Here is a 22,683-nt window from a genome sequence, read left to right as displayed (position 1 = left end):
ATTATATGCATGAGTGATGGATGATCATGAAACCTAATATATTTGGGGCCCAATACCATCATCCACCATAAAAGCAAAATATTTTCCCATCTAGAAGTCAAGTTGGAAAAACCTCTCTCACAGTTGGTTTGGGTTTTAAAGACATAGTAATGGCTGCAAAGATGGCCTGTTCGTCCAGATAAGACTGAAGCCAACCTGACACCTCATTGCAGTCTGGTCCCTCTTCCAAAGTTCTGTTATGCATGTGGGTGGTGTTAACAGTGTCCTTCTGGCAGCTAAAATGGACCAAGAGAACAGCCTAATGGTTAGAGAAAACCTAGTTGGGATAGCAAGAAATGCAGCGGCTGGACTGGCCAGATAAGACTGCTGGGGGCCAGCGGGACAGCTCTTCCAGAGTGTGAGGTATTTGGGGTTTGGCAAACCCTAAGAAGCTGGTTGCCAAGCCCTGTTGCCCCTTGGTCCCCTGGTGTATTTCAAAGGAAATTAAATCCACATGTTTCTGATTTGCTGACACTTAAAGCTCATCCAAAGGTGATTTTGCAAGAGTGGTTTGGACACAAGAAGCCTAGAGAAACTTTAATTATTATTGTTATTTTTCATTTTGAAACATAGACCTGTACGCTTACATAATGAATGCCATGCCTACAAAATCAGAGCCTAGTTTTGCCTTACCAAAACTTTTTGTTCTGGGCCCACCAGAGACAGATAATCGAAGTCAACTGCAGAAGACAAACATCCAACCTAGAAATCTCTCTCACAAATGGTGCTGTTAACAGGCCCTTTTGATTGGGTTGCACCTCAGAACCCCCAAACCTAGAGTTCAAAACCATATGCACAATATGGATTGAGTGTATTGATTTCATTATTCCCTCAGACTCTGGCCAAGGAGCTAGAAACCTAAATCCAAGATGGGATCATGTTGGTAGGTCCTGGGAACCAAGGTCCAAAGATGCGGGGCACGGCTCCTCAAGGGCAAGAGGCCATCACAAATGCTTTCTGTAGAATGTTCTAAAATGTCTTGCCATGTCCCTAAATGAAACCTAGACAAGGAGCAACTCCAATTCAGTTTCAGTGAAATAGAATCACATTAGACACTTAGAAAGAGTAAGTGCTTCTGGACAGAATATGTGACCTCTCCAAGTCTAGACACATGAAAACTATTGGCCAGAGAGCTCAGGGACCAAAGGGTCCCTTCTTCTGAACCTGGCATAGACATTTTCGATTTCTCCTTTTCCCTCCACACACACACACACACACACACACACACACACACACACACACACCCCCAAGCCACTGCATATAGCGTTTCCTCAAGACTCACCTCAGAGGAATTGAATCTCCCGACAGAAGTGGTGGCTTTGTTCTCTCTGGCTTTTCCCACCTGTTCTCCCAGCTTTAGGCCATCAACTGCTTGGTTAGCAGCTTACTCCGTTAGTCTCCACCATTGGAATCTCCCAGTCCCTAGCACAGGGTCTCGAACATGATGTGTCTTTAAACCTCTGATAAAGTGGGTGATGAGGGCTGGGATGAAGAACTGGGCTTCACCTGGAACTCAACCCTCTCCAGTTTCTCTGCTTCTGCAGTTGGATTTCTCTGGATATGCGGTGTACATTTCCGGCTCCCTCTCGCCCAAGGGCCTTCACACATGCTCCTGCAATCCCTCATTTTTTTTCATCCAGGTAACCTTTGCATAGCAGGTCAAGTTAGATGTCCCTTTCTCGAAAGGCATTTTCTTTTCAGCCTAGGGATGTGCTTCCCTCCCTCCTCTGCATAGTCGATACATATTTATATCTACCTAAGGAAATACAAGGTCACCTGCATTACCTCCCTTCCCATCAAACTGCTGGCTCCTGGAGGCCAGGATCCATGTCTGTTTCTCCTTCATCCATCCCCAGCACCTGGGCCTGAGAAACCAGTGTTGGTTCACTGACTTCTCACACCAGCCTGGTACCGGTCTTTGCCACCAACACAGCTTATTTCTGTGAACTATACAAACTAAGAGCAATGAGAGAGTTTTCAGACACTTGGAAACCAGTGCCCACTTAAATCAGTTTGCTACGGCTGCCATAATAAAATGCCACAAATGGATGGCTTAAGAACAACAGAAATGTTCTGATTCAAAGTTCTAGAACTCTAGAAGGCTGGAGTCTTAGATTGAGGTGTCCACAGGGTTTGTTCCTTCTGAGGGCCATGAGGAAGGATTTATTCCAGACCTGCCTTTTGGCTTTTCCTGGGTTTGCTGGCAATCTTTGGCACCGCTGGTCTGGGAGAAGCACCATGTCCATCTCTGGCTCCATCGTCACATGGCAATCTGCATATGGGCATGTATGCCTCTGTGTCCAAATATCCCAGGATCCCTTTTTCTAAGGACATCAGTCATATTGGATCAGAGGCCACCCTAATAACCTCATCTTACCTTAATCATCTGCAGAGACCCTAAATTCCAAATAAGTTCACTTTCATAAGTATTGAGGGTTAGGACTTTGATACCTTTTGGGGGAATGCTGTTCAACCACTCTTCTGGTAAAGAAAAAAAAGGAGCTTAAAATTGACATTGAAATACAGTGATCATTTAATTTATTGTCCAAGCAAGGACATTTTTTCTGAGAATGGAGGGGGGCACTTTTAACAATTTTGTAGGGACAACAGGCACAAACCAGCACTATCCCGGGCAGGCAGTCTGGGATGTATGGCCACCCTCTGTGGCCATAGGCTCATTGCCGAGGCTTTCCCACACAAGGATGCTTCGTACCTTCACTTCAAATCCCTCTGTGTTTGTGTTCCCAGCAAGTTCAGTCTGTTTTATACACAGTCTCGGTGAGACCAAGGGATTAGCTGTATTCCGGTGATAGTTAATTCACTGTTTCCAGTTACCAATTGCAAGCCCAATCTCAGCAATTAATTTGGCCAGATCAAATCAGGCCCTCTTACACCTGTTCCCCTGTTTTAATTAGGCTTTAATCTCCCCGGGGGAGTTGGAGGCACTGAGCACCATTACCTAAGCCTTAGATTAGGAAGGCAGTGTCAGATACCCCACGTCGCCATAATGCACAGGCGCTGTCCCTGAAACAGGTCCCGCCCTTTGGTCTAGAAATCTGCCTTGACAACTGTGATCCCCCCAGCATGGCTGGGGAAAAGATCCTTTTTTTTGTTACAGACTTCCTTTCATCTCCTCCCAAGGGAAGGCAATGTTCCCAGTGGTGCTTCTTTCTGAGGTAATTGTTGGACAGGAGTCAGCCAGTTAAGGCTGCCCATCTAATTAACAGAGTCTGTTATGATTTATCAGGATAATGAGGTGGGGAACAAAGACATCGATTTTTTTTCCCCTTCCTGATATTTTGGCCTCTTTTCTTCCTTTTGGAAAATGACCCAATGTTAATGAGAAACGAGTCGCTTATTGTTGGGGTGCAAATAGACAGATAAATGACATCAGTAATTAAGTCTCAAGCCCTCTTCGGTATACAGAGCCATTTGTCAGGCAATATTATTCAATTAATTAATTCCATTAGGGCTACCACATTTCTCTAAATCCAGCCATTCAACCATCAGTGATGATAATTCATATGATACAAAAATAGAATGGTTAATAAAGGCATAGTGAGTCCAGGAAGAAAGTATTTTAGCCACCACAGAAAGCCTAGCTAGAAGCATTTGATTTGAAAACGTGTAAAGTGATCACAGCTAGCCATGTACCTCTTCCCATCACGGACTGAACATATATGTTCTGGGCATTCCTTATTTCAAATGTCTAGGAGGAGAAAGGAGGACAGCGGAGTGGTCCAAATCACCTTCTGACACCACATCAGTGGACACTGTCAGGCTTCTGGTCATTTGCCCATCGGTGGTCAGAGAGGGGACAAGGGCCATGAAATGTGATTGTCTCAAGGCAATACAATGAGAGAGAAGGTTCTCAAAACAGGCGGCCAGGTTGTTTTTTTTTCTTATACAACTATCTACTGGTAAATATTTATCAAAATGAAAATTGGCTTACCAGCTGTGTGGTCAATTTTTGTCTGCTTTCTTTCCTCTTTTGTCAGGGAGAAAATCCTGACTCATCCATCTCTTACTGCTCACAACTCAAGGTAATTCTGTCTCTGTTGATGGTCATGTTAACAGAAAACACACCCACATTCTCTTTAATCCCCTTACTCTTTCCACTCTCCTTTTTAGCTCTTGCCAACTTTCTCAGAATTCTTTACACCCTCCTAGTGTGAAACTTGCCTTCCAAAAAAAAAAAAAAAAAAAAAAAGTAACAGTCCAGAACCACATTTAAGAAAACTCGAACTAAAGGAATTAGTATCATGACAATCTAAAGAGGAAAGCCAACAACTCCTTCAGTCTTGACAAATCCCCGTTTATACCTCTTCTTCTGCCTCCAAATCCACCTTTCCTTAACTCACCAACATGAGCATAAATAAAATACTATTTCTGTGTTTCATTTATCACTTTATTCTGTTTGAGTGGTTGCTAATACTACTGGAGCATTGTGATCTGCTCTTTTTCATTGTGACACAGCAGTATTTCAGCTAGATTCAGGATTAAATATGCCCTGTGTGCTGGCGTGGGAACCTTTCTACCATTCCTAGGAAAACAGCTCACATTCCAAACAGCTGACTTCCAAAGTCCAGAATATGATCTGCTTAGAAGCTGGGGAGCTGCCTACACAGTTCTAGCCTCTTTTCTCCTCCTGACTAATCAAGGCATCTTTTGTTTCCTGAGCCCATTCTCTGGGAAGGAGTGTGAAATCAACATTGAAGGCCCCCAAAGCTTACACAAGCCTGGGTGAGAAGGAAAAAGCCCAAGGAAGCGGTTCTCAAATGTAAGCGGGCATCAGAATCACTGGAAAGCTATCAGGACAGACTGCTAGAGATTTGGGGAGGGAACCGAGAATTGGCATTTCTAACCCTGTCCCCTTACCACCTCAGGAGAAAGTGTGCCTTCAGAAAAAGATGGTCTTGCCCAGGGATCACATTTTGAGAACCACTGGCCTAGACACTATACGTACAGAGAGACTACAGGGAGTTAAGTAGATTTCAGAATCCTGCATCCAGCCAATAATCTGGCTAATGCAAAGGCCACCCTTCCCAGGGATGGACAGGAGAAAAGCGAAGAGGCTCTCTTCCTAGGTCTCCTCTACCTTTATCTGTAGGCAGAGACCATGCCCTAGAGTCAAGTCAACAATTTCCTTGGAGGAGGGCAGCATCATTTGCAGTTTTATAATTAGACCCAGAAATAGTGCAGAAGACTCCCAAGATTGTGGGATCTTCACATGTCTGTGAAAATGTTTTGTTTTGTTTTGCTCTCTGCTTCTTCTGGATGTCATACATACTCACGGTGTTGAGCAGGCTTGACAAGGCTTGGGAATCTTCTACTGTTCTTCATGGTTAGACTCAGATACCCATAAACCTGTTAGAATAGATTGGGGACCTGACAATTCTCATTTTACATGCAGTGATTCCAACAGACATCTGGTCTAGTGCTTCCCAAACTTCTCTTTGAACCCCACTCATAGAGATATACAACTCAAATAATCCCTTAGCAATCTATATTCATGTCTTAATTCTAGCACATTACTCTAGTGTCTAGCATGGTTCCTCACAGAAAGCAGAACTTATGACAAGGGCTTTTGTAAAGGAAGCTTATTCTGGAGAGTGATCCCAGGAAACAGGAGTCAAGGCCAGAAGGGAACGAAGCAAGGAAGGAGAGAAGGTGGCCACATGATCCATCTTGCCTCCTGTGAGGACCCTTCTAAGGAGCTGTGTAGAATGCACATCAGAATTTTCAGCCTGAGGGAAGAAAAAGGAAAGCATTATCCCATGGACTCTCATTCTCTTTTGGAAGGTTGTCTCATGAAGTGTCAACACACTTACAACTTCGGGTAATGCAGGCATGTATACCAGGATACGGCCTCTGAGAAGCCCAGGGCTGAAAAAGAGACATGTGGTGCAGCTGAAACAAGGCACTGTTTGGATCCACCTGCACAGAGTGGCTGCCCCACAATGGCAGGCATCAAAGGTGGGCCAAGAGGTGAGAGACACACACAGAAGATGTCCAATATGGTGCATTACATAAAGAATGGGAGTAAAAAATAGTTGCTATTTTATCCACATATATTGTGAATCTCATATTGGTATAATCTTTAATATTCAATATATTTAAAAATTTAACTGAATGTGCGTATTAACATAGAATTTCAGGAGTGTGTGTCCAAAACCCATAAACCTTACAAGGTGCCCACATGCCCTATTTCTAAAAAATTCTATCATTTCTGTGCCCAAAAATCACTAGGAAACGGTGAAGAGACAATAAATTTCATGATGACAATTGCAAGACCCTCAGATACAGGGAGGAAGTCAATAAAAGAATTATTTTGTGTTCGCTGTTTGGCGCTCACATTAAAATACAGGTTGAAATTAATTAGGAGTTGGGGCATCAAAAATCGCTTTTATGACCGCATGTCTGAAATTCCTATATTTTGTGCTTAGAAAATCAACTTGCTGCTATTTATAATCACTTCCATACAATTGTTAGTTCTTTATAAATGAAAACCAAAATTATACATAATTGTCACTGTCTTTTCTTTCTGTAACAGTTTCTGAAGTCCAGGGGCATCTTCAGAGGGATAGATTTTGATGAGAAAAAGATCATCTTCAGATAAAGAGATTATCATCAGGCAATTAACTGAATTAATAACACGAATTTCAGCATCTGTGTTGCTGGTGCTTCTAGTCTTTAACAAATGATCCATTCAAGATATGGACCAAAGAACATATGGCTAAGAATAAAGGCCATTTGAAACTGTACAACAGATTAGAAGCTTTGGGGGTTCAGCTCAGTTAAATTGACTGAGGCCAACTCATGAGCATGCTCAGTTAAGCCTCCCTCCCTGCCATGCATGTGTACATGATACCCACTCAGGGGCTCTAGAATCATTCTGGGATGAGAGGTAGAAGCATGTAAATACTTTCTAAAAAACTTCTTGCCGTTAAAATCTTCAAAACCATGCTCAAGTACAGAAACAAGAATAATGAGCCCTTAACTTCTCCCAGCTCAATTATCACGGTCAATCTTAAATACGTAAAAAAAAAATTTTTTTAAATCTAAGTAGGCATCATTTTTGCTCCTAAAGACAAGAAACTTGGGGAGATTTTCATGACCTCCTGAGGGTTTGTGACCTGCTGCTTCTTTGGTTCACTGACCTTGTTCAATCCTCTCTTTATACAAGGGAATGCTATGCTTCTCCCATTCTCTCTGGCTGTCTCTCATGCTTGCAGCAAATTAAGTGAACTCTCTATCATTTCAGCAATGGTGACATATAATCCCAGTGTTAAAGGATGGAATTTCCCAACGCAAGAAGCAGCAGAAAGCGAATGGAGGAAACGTTGCCATGAGCAAAGGCTCTCAACACAGTATCTCCAACTGTGCTACAAAGCAGCCCAGCTTTTGGATGAAAAGTGAAAAAAAGAATCTGACAATGGAGTGATTGTTCTCCCTCCACAAGCAATGCTACTATTTCTAACCCCTCGATGGGCTGTGCTGGCACCAGGCAGACATCGTCTAGGTCTTCCTCCAGTGGCGGGCAAGCCTAAAGGCAAAGGGGAAAGGTCCTGTTGTTTTCCAAGAGAACAAGCTCCACACTAGGACTGCAGCCACCAGAACCTTCCCTCACAGAACAGAGTAGGATGATCAGGGCAGCTACTCACCTTGTCTCATTTGTTCACGAAGAACCCAAAGCCAGCAACGTGGATCTGCTCCTTGCTTTTTGTCCAACTACTTGCCTACTACTCTAGAAAAACAACCAAGGTCTGCCAAGAATCTGCAATCTCCTAAATCTTAAAATAATGACTAGCCTATCCAGAGTTTCCATCCAAAGCATTGTTGGTTCCTATACAAGAAAACCCTCTGGGGTGAGAGTCAGGAGGCCAAGAAAGGCATGTGGTTATTTTTGCCACACTTAGGAAAGAATGGGAAAGTCTATTTTTGACATCAGCTGTTCAGCTTTCAAATAACATCAACCCGTAAAACATACCTAATTTAAAAATTGGTTACAAATTTTACTTAACTTTAAGCCTTTTAGGTTTTGTATTACTTCCAGTGCATGCACATGCACATACATGAGCACGTGTGTACACACACACACACACACACACACACTCACACCTACATTCTATTCCCTGGCCATATATGAGCTAAATAAAGTTTTGGCATAGATTAAGGGAATCATGCTCCCATTTCCATAGGACAACTTCCATCTTGAAAAATATAATAATAAACAAGTGATGAGGTAGAGAGTTGATTGCTTTGTTCAGATTACAACGCTTCTAAGACTGACTACGGCATTCAGTGCAGTTAGCCATTAAACAAGGAACTATGTGTTCAAGAGATATGACGGGGGCATGAAATGGAGAGGGATGAGGGGCAAGAAAAGGAATCACATGGTAGTTGTGTACTATTGCAGTGGATGTGTAAGTCATTACACTTGGACCCTGAGCTGAAGGCAGAGATCAGACACGAAGTTCCCTGAGGACTAATAAGGACTGCAGTGTCACTGACCACTAACCACATTTGCTCACACAAGTGAAAATGGCTTCTCCACCTGGGGGCCCCTAGCTTAAAGGGAGAGCCAAGAATTATGTGTTTCCTTGGTTTAAAGAGAAAAAAGCATATATTTCAGTCATGAAAGCATTTGCAGTCCAGAGTTTGACTTTTTTTTTTAGCTAAAAAACAGAAAGCCGCTCCATGTTACCGAAATGATTCCTAACATGAAAGCATGGCATTGTTTTTGCTCTTAACTCATTTCAAAGGCAAAGAAAATTACTGTTCTTTGAAGCCTTTGGTTCATATTGCTCATCTAATGTAAAATAAAATTACAAACAGAGGGCAGCCTCCCCTGCCCTCCTCTGCATCCTCAGAACCCACTTGCTCTCAACTCCTGGAGTCCTTGGTAGATGCTCCCTACCTTTCTCCAGCTGTGTAGATAGGCATTCTCATCCCTAACAACCACCTTGCTCCATCACTGCAGCCCCCACAGGACCGGAGGTAGGAGCTGTTAAATGGCTGAATGCATTTGGGAATTATAAGATTTTAGTCTTTTCTATCAAGTAACCCCTTTTTTAATGAAAATAGAAAAGATGGAAGTGGAAGAAAAGAAGTCACAGTTGTAGGGATGCCTGGGTGGCTCAGCGGTTGAGTGTCTACCTTTGGCTCAGATTGTAATCTCGGGGTCCTGGGATGGAGTCTCATATCGAGCTCCCCACAGGGAGCCTGCTTCTCCCTCTGCCTGTGTCTCTGCTTCTCTCTGTATCTCTCATGAACAAATAAATAAAATCTTTATTAAAAAAAAGTCACAGTTGTAAATTTAGTATCAAACTTCACTAAATAACGGAGAAAGCAATGCAAATATTAAACCAAAAAGAAACTGAGTTAGAATCCTGAAGGGAGGCCAACTGTGCCGGTGTGACTGGGAAGGCCCATTTCCTGACTGCAATTCCCACATCCCAGGAAACCCCTCCATCCTGGGCAAACCTTGGCATGCAATCACCCTGCAGGCTATCAGTGACTCTCAAGAGACCAAAACCCAAAAGTCCCCTCAGTTGGAAATCAGCAAGATTGGAGAGAACTCACTACAAATGCAAGACGTGCCCTGGACCCCCTCACCACCACCATGAAGCTCTATCTCTGACCCGTCTGTTTCTCCCACTGCACTGAAAACAATATGATTACTTTTCTGGTTATTCATTTATCATGTGTTGTCCCGACTCGGTGTGAGCTCCACGCAGCCAAGGAAATTATCTCACTGGCTTCCCACCATAGGCCTAAAACATTCCCCCAGCAAACAGAGGATGTTCAAGAAACATGTCTTAGATGCAGAACTCTCTCCCAGATCATGGGATCTAACAAAATCGTTGCACTGATTCTAAGAGGCACAGTTTTCCACGATGTAACATCTCTGGAATCCAGAAGCATCTCAAGTCAACAGTGCCTTTCAACAGCCATTGGCCTACGGGGCAGTGGCTGTGACATGGCTGCCTTTGTGTCTGTGTGTGTGTCCACGTAGACGCGGCTGCTCATGCTGTCCTCCCTTCGACTGTGAGACATGTGCATCTGTGAGTTTAACCCGAGAGCTTAACTGCCATTTAGAAATGTTCTCAAAAAAAATTTCACCATGATTCAGCATTGAAATGACAAGCTATTTTGTACTCAGAAAGGCGCAGAAGCCAAACAGTAGGATGTAAATGTGGTATTAGCAACAACTATTTGTCACAGAGGAATGATCATTAAGTCCATGTTTTCTTGCTAAGGAACAACCAACCAAGTGCCTTAGGAACCTCAGAAAGGAAGGTACCAACAAAGACAGGCAAGCTGTGTTACTTTCTGTCACTGAGATATCTGTTTAGTTGCTAAATTTCTCAGAAGCGATGAAGATTAATTTCAAAAACTCTGCTGTGATGGACTCGGGAGTCGGGATTGTTGTTCAAGGTACTCGGCAGTCTATGGGCAGCGTTTTCCCTTTCTTATATAAAATAATGGTGGATCTTACATCCAAGGGCATCTCAGATGTGACTTAATGAAGTAAGGGATTAGCCTTTTCCAATCCTTAATTCAGGTCTGGCACCATCCTCCCAGGGGTCACCAAGGACACTGCTGGTACATGACAGGGTCAGTAGAGTGTAGCAGCTCATTAGGTTTGTGCAACTCTTCCAGAACTTCCGGCAAGTGTTCTCACTGGCTCTTACTACTGGCTGGGGGTGAGGAGGGCTCTTGGGTTCTAACAACAACTTTAGGTTTCAGGTCTCCATCAACTTCCCATCGATGCCTTCTCATGCAAAGTGCTCTGCTGCACTCGCCCAGCTGTGCTCCTCACCCCAAACTCCTTGCTAAGCCTGATTGATGCCCATTGACAGAGTTTCATGATGGCCTTGGCACTGCACCTACCAAATCCTGTCCTACAGGGCCTGGGAAATCTCAAGCACTAATTGCAGTGTATACCTTTAGGACAGTTATCTACCACCTTTGGTGACAACAGCTGTATCATTCTGAGAAAGGATTTAATTGTGTTCCCTCTACAGGATGGAAACAAGAGATGCTCAGGAATGGTGCAAGTACAACCACACAAGACAAATCTTGGTCAGTGGCCCAATCAGAAAAGCGCAGTTGGTGGAGTTATTAGAGACAGTCCAATTCATCACTATGAATAGTGATTATATGTTGAGTTAACAAAATGGGTTCATTTTTCTTAATGTCTCTAGAATCTCTCAATATATTGTTATATGTTTGTCCTTTTGTAGCTTGTTTATTCATTTATTCTTCTATTAACCAGATAATTAAGTGCCTACCATATGCTGGTCTACTTTACTAGACACAGAACATCAAAAAACAAACAAAAAAGATAATTTCTACATAATATATAGCATAGGATATAGCATAGGATGGGTTTTCAAGCTGGGGCCCACAGACCCTCTCAAGTAGTGTTTGAACTTGGATGGGAAAAAAAACAAAACAAAAAAAAAAACATTGTCTTCACTAACCTCTCACCCCTGGAAAGACTGACTTGTCTCTGTCATTATAGTTTTATTTTTTCCAAAAGTCCCTATAAATGGAATTATACAGTATATAGAACTTTCGAGACTGGCTTCTTTCACTCAGCATAACACCTTCGAGATTCATCCAAGCTGTTATGTGTGTCAATAGTTCATCCTTTTTATTGCTAGACTGAATAGTATGCCACTGTAGGAATGTACTCCCAGTTTATTTACACGTTCACCCATTGAAAGATATTTGGACTGTTTCCAGATATTGATGAGTATGAACAGAGCTGCTTTAAACATTCAGGTACAGATTTTTGTGTGAATGTAAGTTTTCTGTTCACTTGGGAAAACACCCAGGAGTAGGATTGGTGGATTGTAGCTAAGTCTTTGTTTGGCTTTATAAGAAACCACCAAGTGGTTTTCCTGAGGAGTTATGCCATTTGGCTTTCCCACTGGGAATGTATGAGGGTTCCAGCTCTGTATTGTCATGAGCACTTGGTATTGTCAGTACTGTTTTTTAATTTTCAGCGTTTTGCCATTCTGGGCATGTAGTTAGATCCCATCAGAGTTAACTTGTATTGCTTTAATGGTCAATGATGTTGAACATCTCTTCATGTGCTTATGTATGCTAGGTATTTGCCAATATTTTGTTAAGAATTTTTGCATCTGTGTTCATGAGGGGTATTGCTCTGTACTCTGCTTTTACTGTACCATCTTTGTTTGGCTTTGGTATCAGCGTAATGCTGATCTTATTATTTGAGAGGTGTTCCTCTTATTTGAGAAGTGTTACCTCCTGTTCTATGTTCTGGAAGAGATTGTGTAGAATTTGTTTTATTTTTTCTTTAAATATTTGGTAGAATTTTCTAGTGAACCATCACTAGCAGTATTTTGTAGAATTTGCCAGAATGATCTGAGCCTGGAGATTTCAGCAAACAGACGGGTTCTAACTGCAAATTCCTAACTGCAAACTCATTTTTAAAAACAGTTATAGGGCTAGTTAACTTATCTATATTTCATCTCAGGTGAATTTTGGTAGTTTGTGTTTTTTGCAGAATTTGTCCATTTTATATAAATCGCTGCATTCAAGAACACAGTCTTTAGTGATAACTCATTTTTCATGCTTGATATTGGTCATTTATGTTTTCTCTCTACAACTCTCATTAGAGATTTATCAATTTTATTAATCTTCTCAAAGAACCAAGTTTTGGTTTCATTGAGTTTTCCCTATTGGTTTTGAAATTGTTTTCAATTTGATTAATTTGTGTTCTTATTTCTATTATTCTTTTTCTTTTGCTTGTTTTGGGTTTCTTTTGCTCTTTTTTTCCCCCTAATTTCTTAAGATAGCATCTTAGATTACTGGTTTAATAGCTTTCTCATTTTAAATATGAGCATTTTAATTGTATAAATTTCCCTATAAGCACTGCTTTACCTGTATCACACAAGTTTTGATATATGCTTTCATAGTCAAATTAGAAAATATTCAAAATATTTTCTAACTTCCCTGACACTTCCTTTTTGACTCATGGATTATTTAGAAGTACACTGTACATTTCCAAGGGTCTGGTATTATTCCTGTTATTTGACTTTCAGACTAATTCCATTATAGTCAGAGAATATACTTTGCATGATTTCAATTCTCTTAATTTGTTTAAAAAATTTTATTATGACATAGGATATGATTTATCTTGGTCACAGTTCCATGTATATTTGAGAAGAATATTTATTACGCTGTTTTTGGATGTAGTATTCTATAAATGTCAACTCAAGTCAATAATTTATAGTATATACCCTTGTTGGTTGTCTACTAGTTCTCCTGATGACCAAGAGAGGAATATCGAAGTCTCTAGCTATTGTTGTGGATTTGTTTATCTTTTCTTTCAGTTAATTTTTGCATCATGTATTTTCAAGCTCTTTTATTTGGTAAACAAATTTAGGATTATGCATCTTCTTGATAAATTACTCCTTTTATCACTATGTATTATCCCTTTTTATTCTTTGCTCTTAAGTCTGCTTTGTCTGATATTACTGAAGCCACTTCAGCTTTCTTCTGATTAGTGATATATGTTTTCCAACCTTTATTTTATACTACCTAGGTCATTATATTTGAAATGAGTTTTTTTTATGGGCAATATATATAATTGAGTCATTTTTTAAAAATCGGTTCTGACAACTTGTGCTTTAATTAGTGTGTTTACTCCATTTACATGTAATGTAATTACTAATATCTTTGGATTTAAGCCTACCATTTTATTGTTTTCTGCTTGTCTATTTTTAGTTTTTAGGTTTTCCCTTTTCTTTAAGTTTCTTTTCTCTTTTAAACATTTCTTAGTTTTCTATTTTAATTTATCTATTGTATTTTTACTATGTATCTCTTTGTGTAATGTTTAAATGTTTGTCCTAGGCATTAAAATATTCATATTTAGGGACGCCTGGGCGGTTCAGTGGTTGAGCATCTGTCTTCGGCTCAGGGCATGATCCCAGAGTCCCAGGATTGAGTCTTACATTGGGTTCCCCTGGGAAGCCTGCTTTTCCCTCTGCCTATGTCTCTGCCTCTCTCTCTCTCTCTCTCTCTGTCTCTCATGAATAAATAAAATCTTTAAAAAATAAAATATACATATTTAACTTTTCATAGTCTATATAGAATGAGTATCACTTCAAGTGATATATTAACACCACATACATTCTCTTACCCGTGCTTCCTCACTCAGGTTGGGTTTTTATATTTTTTACATCAACATACACTGAAAATTCCACTAAACAATGATAACTTTTATTTTTAACCAAAATATATCTTAAAGAACTTAAAAGATGAAAAGGAGACTATTATATTTACCCAAATATTTATCATTTGTGTTGTTTCCCTTCATTTTTGTTGTTTCTGTTTGCCTTCTGGTGTCATTTACCATCAGAAGGAATTCCTTTAGTAATAGAACTGGTGATACTAAAGTCTCTTAGTTTCCCTTCACATGAGAATGTCTTTATTTCATCTTCAATCCCTAAGGGAATTTTTATGAAATACAGAATTATGGGTTGGTAGTTCTTTTAAAATGTTCTTCAAAAATGTTCCATTTCTTTCTGGAAAAATCTGTGGCTATTTAAATCATGTTCCCCATGGGCAGCCTGGTGGCTCAGCGGTTTAGCGCCGCCTTCAGCCCAGGGCCTGATCCTGGAAGACCCGGGATCTAGTCGCATGTTGGGCTTCCTGCATGAAGCCTGCTTCTCCCTCTGCCTGTGTCTCTGCTTCTCTCTCTCTGTCTCTCATGAATAAATAAATAAAATCTTTAAAAAAAACTAAATAAATCATGTTCCCCTATAAGTACTGTGTAGTTTTTCTCTGGCTACCTAAAGAAGGTTTTTTTTTTTAGTTTTCAGCAGTTTGATAATGATGTGTCTAGGCATGGATTTCTTTGGTTTATCTCATTTGGAGTATCCTAGACTTCTTCAGTCTGTAGGTTTATGTCTTTCTCAAAATTTTTTCTTTCGTTTTCAGCAGTTTGATAATGATGTGTCTAGGCATGGATTTCTTTGGTTTATCTCATTTGGAGTATCCTAGACTTCTTCAGTCTGTAGGTTTATGTCTTTCTCAAAATTTTTTCTTTCGTTTTCAGCAGTTTGATAATGATGTGTCTAGGCATGGATTTCTTTGGTTTATCTCATTTGGAGTATCCTAGACTTCTTTAGTCTGTAGGTTTATGTCTTTCTCAAAATGTTTTCTTTCGTTTTCAGCAGTTTGATAATGATGTGTCTAGGCATGAATTTCCTTGGTTTATCTCATTTGGAGTATCCTAGACTTCTTCAGTCTGTAGGTTTATGTCTTTCTCAAAATTTGGCAAGTTTTCATCCCTTGTTTCTTCAGACATTTTCTGTACACATCTTTTCTTTCTAGGACTCCTATGAAAAGATAGACATTTTGATGTTGTTCCACAAGGTTAATGAAGCTCTGGTCTTTTTTATTTTTAATATTTTTTCTCCATACTGTCCAGATTCTATAATTCCTATTAGTCTATATTGAAATTTGCTGACTCCTCTGTCATCTCCATTCTGCTAATGAGCCTATCCTGTGAGATTTTTATTTCAGTTACAGCACTTTTCCATTTTGAAGTCTCCTTTCAGCTTTTCTTTATATCTTACATTTTTCTGAGAGTTTTTATCTTTTCATTTTAAGAATGCTTCTTGCCCTTACATGTTGAGGTATTTTATAATAGCTGTTTTAAGTTCTGTGTCATCTAAGCATTGGCTTCTGTTGACTGTCTTTTCCCACACAAACTGAGATTCCTCCCAATTCTTCATAATGGGAGCAATTTTCAACTGTATCCTGGATATTTGATGATTGTGTTACAAGACTCTAGGACTCTAGATTGTGACCAAATTCTATGGAGAACGTTGATCTTTCTTCTTTCTTTCTTTCTTTCTTTCTTTCTTTCTTTCTTTCTTTCTTTCTTTCTTCTTCTTTCTTTCTTTCTTCTTTCTTTCTCTCTCTCTCTCTCTCTCCCTCCCTCCTTCTTTTTTTTCTGTCTTTCTAACAGAGTCTGCCAGGTTCAATTGAGGTCACAAATTCCAACCAGTCTTCTGTGGGTTGTAGTTCTAGTGTAAATTCTGTTTTCCATTACTTCAGATCTGTCCCTGTGCACATTATCAGGTGGCCAGTCTGAAACCTGGGCAGTGATCTTATTTGTAGTCCAGTTCTCAAAAACAATGGTATACTATTTAGATTCAGGTCTATTATTCGGTCTATTATTGTGAATCTCAGGGCTGAGCACAGAACTTCATTAACAACTTCATGAGGTTGGTTTCTCTAGCTCTTCCCACTCTCTGGTACTTTCCAGTTCCTACAGGCTCAACTTTTTGGTCCTCTGGCTAGAAATCTGGGGCTTTACTTAGCCTGCTCTTCTATGCATTTCTCATAACTATATCTGCACCCAGGGACAAACGGTGGGAGGACACAGAGGGAAAAAAAGCATTGGGGGTTTGCCTCACACTCTTGGGACCACAGTTCCTCTGATTAGAAAGAAGACTCTCCTCCCTTGGTTTTAGGCTTCTGCAAGTTCTCATACCCTTGATTCCACAGGATTGCTTGGGGGACTGAGTTGCAAGAGAATGGAGAAAAGAAAAAACAAAACTATATAGGGGATTTCTCCACTCTTCTAAATATTAGGAGACCTCCTTTCTGCTCCCTGTAGGGCTTCTCCTGGGGCTCTCTCTGCAAATACCAGTGCCTACTTCTGAGTTTTGGGCTATGCTAAATCGAGGATGGATGGTTCTGGAAAGGGAAAATGATACCTTACCACTACTAGTTCAGGGCTACTTCTGATTCTGTCTTCACCATTCTACCAACTCCTATAGCAGCATTTGCTTGGAGACAGACTGGAATGTGTTTATTCCATCTTGCCCTGAACCAGAACACAATGTGTTTTATTTTATAAATTTAAAAATGATTCTAAGATACAATTCACAGGCCTATTAGTTTCCAAAGACATCCATGGCAGAGAAAGGACCTTTAGCCCAAAAGGTGGGATAGACCTATCAACAGTCACATGCAAATCAACACATACATGCTCGGGAGGAGCAGCTAGGATCTTTGGAAGTGCTTAGAGAACACCTAGGCTAGTTTGAGATCAGGGAAGGCTTCCCAGTGGGCAAGAGAGGAAGAGTGTTCTCTGCAGATGGAAAGTCATGCTCATGAGCCAGAAAAGAACCACAGTGTGGAAAGTGTGGGTCACAACAAGTGATTCAGAGTGGCCAAGACATGAACTTCTCTTGGCTCTTGAGACCATACACAGAAGATATCATATTGTTTTATTAGATAGCATTGGTGGACTATGAAATTCAATGAAATCCTAAATCCACTGGAAACTATCATCCTGATGATATCCATTGTAGAATCCAATTCCAGATCTCGATCTCAGTTCTATACATAGACTCTGTATGTAGGCATTTAACATTTGAATAAGGAGCCCATTCATTTTGTATGCTTGGCAACAAACTCTGTTGTGGATACATATACCATTGGATAGCTATTTTAAATTGCTATTTCAGAGATCAAAAATTCAATGAGAAGACTGAGAGAAAATATAAAAATGAAGAATGCAAAAGAATAAAATAGCCAAAGGAAAAAATTTTAATTCTAGCTTTTCATTATTATAAACTAGAAAAACCACAAATAACTGACATAATCAGCATAATGCATTTCTCTGTGCTTTTTGAAAAATTCAAATTTGTCAGAGCTTGGGGCAGAGCATGGAAATAAGTATGATGAAACAGAGAAAGTGTGCTAAGAAATAAAAAAGAACTTAATCCCCAAGGCAGGTAAATCCAGTATGCAATAACACAGATTCAAATCCCCACAGACAAACACACATAGGCCTGCTGCAAGAAATCCAGTGGCTCTGCCACAGAGACTGTGGATTGAAGTTGCCCTAAGGCACTGAACTTATTTCCTTACCATGCAATAGAAGGATATTTGGGGAGGGGGAGAGAAAAAAAGGAAGGGCCATATATTCATAAAACTATAGAGTTACTTACACAAAATATTACTGGCTAAGGATAATAAAAGACAATAATGAGATAGTTACTTAATTTATCTTTTCTTTTTTAAGATTTTATTTATGTATTCATGAGAGACACAGAGAGAGGCAGAGATATAGGTAGAGGGAGAAGCAAGCTCCCTGCAGGGAGCCTGATGTGGGACTTGCTCCCAGGACCCTGAGATCATGACCTGAGCCAAAGGCAGATGCTTAACCGACTGAGCCACCCAGGTGGCTTAATTTATCTTAAAAGAGCATATGGTACCATCCCATGCAACACAACTTGCTTGATCAAAATGATTATAGAACTGGGGGACTTTCATTCAGGCCCTCAACTAACCAACTTTTAATTATGTTAGTTGAGCATCTACTATCAACAAAGCCTGCACCAAGCTATACTGGTGTGTTAGGACTAAACTGTGTTCCTCAAATTCACATGTTGATCCCTTAATCTTCAGTACCTCAGAATGTGACTATATTTGAAGATAGGACCTTTAAAAAGTTAAAGGTTAAGTGAGGTCATTAGAGAGGCCCTAATCTAATCTGATGGATGTCCTTAGAAGAGGAGAAAATTTGGACACACAAAGAGACATGAGGAATGTGCACACACTAAAGAAAGGCCATGTGAGGACACAGCAAAAAGTGACCACCTGCAATCCAAGGAGAGAGGCCTTAAAAGAAACCAAACCTGATGACACTCTGATCTTGGACTTTCAGCTTCCAGAACTGAGACATGAATTTCTGTTGTTTACGCTTCCCAGTCTGTGACAAGAGCCTGAGCTGAGGCGGGAAGGTAAATGGAGCTCACAGGCTCATGAGGAAGCTGACCCAAGGACAAAGAGTAACAATACTGAAGACCCATGTCAGGTGGTGAGAATAAGTGTGTGGGTCTGTAAATAGGGTACAAGGTGGGGAAAACAGAAGTGATTCCAGAAAATACTCAGGTCAAAGAATAAACTCAACTTCAAAAACCATCAGTACTGGGACCCCTCGGTGGCTCAGCAGTTGAGTGTCTGCCTTTGGCTCAGGGTATGATCCCAGTTTGGGGATCGAGTCCCATATCAAGCTCCCTGTGAGAGGCCTGCTTCTCCCTCTGCCTATGTCTCTGCCTCTCTCTGTGTCTCTCATGAATAAATAAAAACAATCTAAAAATAATAAAAAAAATACCAAAAACCATCAGTACTGTTACTTCCTCTAGAAGCTGGATTCATCCTAGCATCTGTCAGACTGAAATGCCATCTGGGGTCAGCCTGGGAGTTCGAAGTTGCCCTCTTAATGAGGTTGTCTCCCCATCAAGAGGTTTGGGATCCTGCTGCTTTCCAGGTATAAACCATCCCCAAGCAACTAGCATAAAGAGGGCAGCATGCTAACAGTGTCCACACATCCTTCCATCCTAAGCTTTCTCATAATGGTGCACAAGTTTATCTCAATGAGCAATGATCTGACTGATCTCACAGCATAGCTCAAAAACTCAATGAAATGAAAATCATAAATAAAACAAAAGAGATGGGGAGTACAGATTCAAGAATCCTGCATACCGGGAGAATATTGGCTATTGAATATTAGGAGTTTGAGAAAAATAACATGGAGACATGAACTTAAAAAATAAGTTAGAATACTGCTTACCTGAATATAAGTAAACTCAACTACCAAGTAAGATTAATAAAAGCAATTTCAAAAGAAAAAAAAAGAATCACCCCTGGACCTAATCTGGTGAATTCTCAAATGTCAGCTACCAGAGAATATAAACAAATTATTTACATCGGGAAGAGAATTTGAATGGCACCAGATTTCTCACTGGGAACATCTGGAACATTGAGGAGTGGAGCCAGGCTTAAGGTTTTTGAGAGGTAAGGCTCTTATCCAGGATCCCTCTGTCTGGCCAATATCATGTGTAAAAAATGAAAAAGAGGGGTGCCTGGGTGGCTCGGTTGGTTAAGTATCTGCCTTTGGCTCAGGTCATGATCCCAGGATCCTGAGATGGAGCCTGAATTGGTTTCCTCCTCAGCAGGGAGTCTGCTTCTCCCTCTGCTTTTCCCCCTGCTCATGCTCTCTCCCTCTCTTTCTCTCTCTCTCATAAGCAAATAAAATCTCTAAACAAAATGAAAAAGAAAAAAGAAGACCAAAGACATTAGACATCTCAATAAGACTCAATTAAATTCCTCCACTGAATGACACATAATCTGAAACAGTTTTAAAGAACTATTTGTTATATGCTATTTATGAAAAACAATAGCCAAGTGAAATTACAAAGAAAGCTTGGAAAGAAAAAGATGGGAAACTATATCAGGCAAGAGTAAACAAAATGAGAGTGGAGGCAATATGAAGATCAAAGTGGAATTTAAGACTAAGAGCTTTATTTTTTTATAAAAAAAAAAAAAGACTAAGAGCTTTATTTTTTTAAGTTTATTTATTTATTTATTTATTTATTTATTTATTTATTTATTTATTTGAGAGAGAGAGAGTACTAGGGGAAAGGAGGCAAAGGGAGAGGGAGAAGCAGGCTCCCCACTGAGCAAGGAGATCTACAAGGGGCTCAATCCCAAGACCCCAGGATCATGACCTGAGCTGAAGGCAGATGCCCAATCGACTGAGCCACCCGGGCATCTAGACCAGTCTAAACCACCCTAAGACCAGTCACTTTAAACAGGACCAAGGAGATTAGGAGAGGGCTCCATCCTAACCACCCCTCAACCCCAAGGCCCTGCCTCCTCACATCACCAGCTTAGGAATGAGGGCTTCAACATCTGCATTTGGACAGACATAAACAGCAAAAATGTAGACATCCTGGTCAATGTGGAAGACTGAGATGATGAGGAAAGATGTCCTGCTCCAAATGAATGGAAATATTGAATAAAATACAACAACAGAATTTTGTTACACAGCTGAGCTCAAAAACAAACATCAGAAAAAAACAGGTGGCACAAAGCACTCAGCTACTGCTAAAGTATCAATAACAGTGCAAAAAGCCTGGGGCGCCTGGGTGGCTCAGTCAGTTAAGTGCCTACCTTCTGCTCAAGTCATGATCCTGGAGCCCCGGGATTGAGCTTTGCATCAAGCTCCCTGCTGAGTGGGAAATCTGCTTCTCCCTCTCCCTCTGCCTGCCACTCTTCCTGCTTGTGGTCTTTGTCTAATAAATAAATAAAATCTAAACAAAAACAAACAAAGAAAAAACCAAAAAACAAAAAGTGCAAAGTCTGGCAGAGTCCAACAGGAAAAACTCCTTCAAATAGCTCAGGGACATCGGGGCTAGGACAGTCCGTACTGGCAAAGAAGCTCTAGCTGCTGTGCTGGGAGAGGCTGGGAGCTGAAAGGGGCCACCAGTACAAAACCAGGACCTGCCCGGAGCAACTTGGCTCCTGAAGCCAAACTAGAACAACTCTACCCCTGGGCCCAGGAAGCTTGCTTCCAAACCAGACCAAGCCATGGATGGGAAAAGAATAACCCAGGAGTAATTGGAATGACTGAATTAACATATTACAAAGTTTCCTCTTACCCATGAATTCAGAACTGCCCCCACATTTATTATTGGGGTACAGGTACAAAACTATGCAATCTTTTATCTGATTACCAACTAGAACTGTACTATTAAGAACTATAGTCAACTGCATTGTGTCCGTGCAGGCTGCTTCTTCATCTGAAAAAATATTTGCTGGGATACACCAAACCACACTGCAGCTGGTTCTTTCCACCATTATGACTCTGCCAGCCTGAGGTCAAGGGCATCCCACATTTCAGAAACTGTATGAGGCCCAGGCTTGGGACACAGAACAACTAAGACATTTCAGAAAGTATTGCATGTCTTTGAACCTCAGTTTCTTTGTCTGAAAATGGGAATGATCATAACTATTTTTGAAGGTTATCATAAGAATCAAATGAGATATGTAGAATAGTACCTATTAATAAACAAATGAGCATTATTATTATTGTTACGTGTTTAGATATAAATCCCTCCTCGATCAGAAGTAAAGAATTGCCCCAATGATTTATTTCTATTTTTGGTTTAAATATCTTGCTAGAATTCTTCTTTACAGCCAAATAATATTCCGCCGTATGTTATTTATCCATTCATCAGATGATAGACATTTGGGTTGTTTCTACGTTTTGACTATTATGAATAATACTACTATGGACATTTGTGCACAAGTTTTGTGTGGACGAGTGTTTTTCAATTTTCCTCGGTATACACATATATAAAAGTGGGATGCTGGATCATATGGTAATTCTATGTCTAACTTTTTGAGGAACTGCCAGACTGTTTTCCAAAACAGATGCACCATTTTACATTCCCACCAGCAGTATATGAAGGTTCTGATTTCTCCGTATCAGTAGTATGTTTTTAAAGCAACCAAGGAGCCACTGAAAATTGGGACATTCAGCATCCCCACCTCTTTCTTGGAGGGCATCACAAGTTGGTAAAAATCTGCTTCCCTTTCATTTGTAAAAATAGAGATAGAACGATAGGGGTTTGATCAGTCTTTCTCCTAATTTGTGGAGATTTCTGGCATGGCAAACACCTTCCCCTCTGATTTCATCTTTTTATCCTAGAAATGAAAATGGCAGAGACAGAAACTTCTCATTAAAGTACCTATTTGGTCCAACATGATAGGGAACATACAAAACATGGTAAA

General features: G+C 40.4%; 2 long non-coding RNA genes across 4 annotated transcripts in view; one reads left to right on the top strand and one right to left on the bottom strand.

The window, feature by feature from the left end:
- LOC140621604 (uncharacterized) overlaps positions 1–22,683 on the bottom strand; it is a 32,345-nt gene that overhangs the window by 5,254 nt on the left and 4,408 nt on the right. For 2 of the 3 annotated variants that reach the window (XR_012021348.1, XR_012021349.1), the window contains exon 2: positions 1,322–5,786. This is a non-coding gene — a long non-coding RNA (uncharacterized lncRNA). The remainder of the gene's footprint in view (positions 1–1,321; positions 5,787–22,683) is intronic. The other variant, XR_012021350.1, reaches the window with a different exon arrangement.
- LOC140621605 (uncharacterized) lies at positions 4,614–11,023 on the top strand. Its single transcript, XR_012021351.1, has 3 exons — positions 4,614–4,819; positions 5,842–6,027; positions 6,593–11,023. It is a non-coding gene; the product is annotated as an uncharacterized lncRNA (long non-coding RNA).

The sequence above is a fragment of the Canis lupus genome, chromosome 30 (assembly GCF_048164855.1).
Source record: "Canis lupus baileyi chromosome 30, mCanLup2.hap1, whole genome shotgun sequence".
Classification (NCBI taxonomy): Eukaryota; Metazoa; Chordata; class Mammalia; order Carnivora; family Canidae; genus Canis; species Canis lupus.
This window is presented reverse-complemented; position numbering and strand designations above follow the sequence as displayed.